Raw genomic sequence first — 754 nt, forward strand, 5'->3', positions numbered from 1 at the left:
AGAAAAAAACAATCTTTAATGTCTACGTCTATAAGAAATAAATCTGAGGGAATAGCAGGGATCCAAGGCAGCTCCCTTAAGGGTGTACCCACTAGGGTCATTCTAGTATTGACTTTATGCAAGTCTTGCAACATTCTCCATTTGCCAGAGGCTTTCTTAATAACAAAGAAAGGAGAGTTCCAGGGACTTATAGAAGGCCAGATGTGGCCCAACCATAATTGTTGCTGCACAATTTCCTTTAAAGCCTGTAGCTTTGTCTCAGGTAATGGCCACTGCTCCACCCATACCAGTGCCCCAGGGGACCACCAGATAGCCAGAACCTGAGGGGCAGTGGCACCTAGAATTGGGGGTGAACCCGATGCTCTTTCTTTGGGTCCCCCCTGTAATTGACCCCTGTAATTGATATGGTGAGACAACCCCTGAGTTGCTGACTCAAGAAGCCTATCAGACTCTTCAAGATCCAAAAGGTCATCATAAAAGGCCTTATCAGTGGTTATGCAGGCCTGTGCATCCCCCCCCCAAATATCTTGTCCTATGAGGTTGGTGGATAACCCTGCCACCACCAGCATGAGGTTGGTGGATAACCCTGCCGCCACCAGGGGCCGCACCTCCCCTTTAGCTCCATCTGCATCCTGCCAGGTGAGCCATTCTTGAGTCTCTTCTGATGGGGGGTATCCTCTGACACCTAGGATTCAGGGCCCAGAAACTAGGTGCCATCGTGATGGAACCTCCTCCTTTCTAAGAATGGTCGTGT

This window comes from Nannospalax galili, unplaced genomic scaffold (genome assembly GCF_000622305.1).
Source record: "Nannospalax galili isolate Female #2095 unplaced genomic scaffold, S.galili_v1.0 scaffold684, whole genome shotgun sequence".
Classification (NCBI taxonomy): domain Eukaryota; kingdom Metazoa; phylum Chordata; class Mammalia; order Rodentia; family Spalacidae; genus Nannospalax; species Nannospalax galili.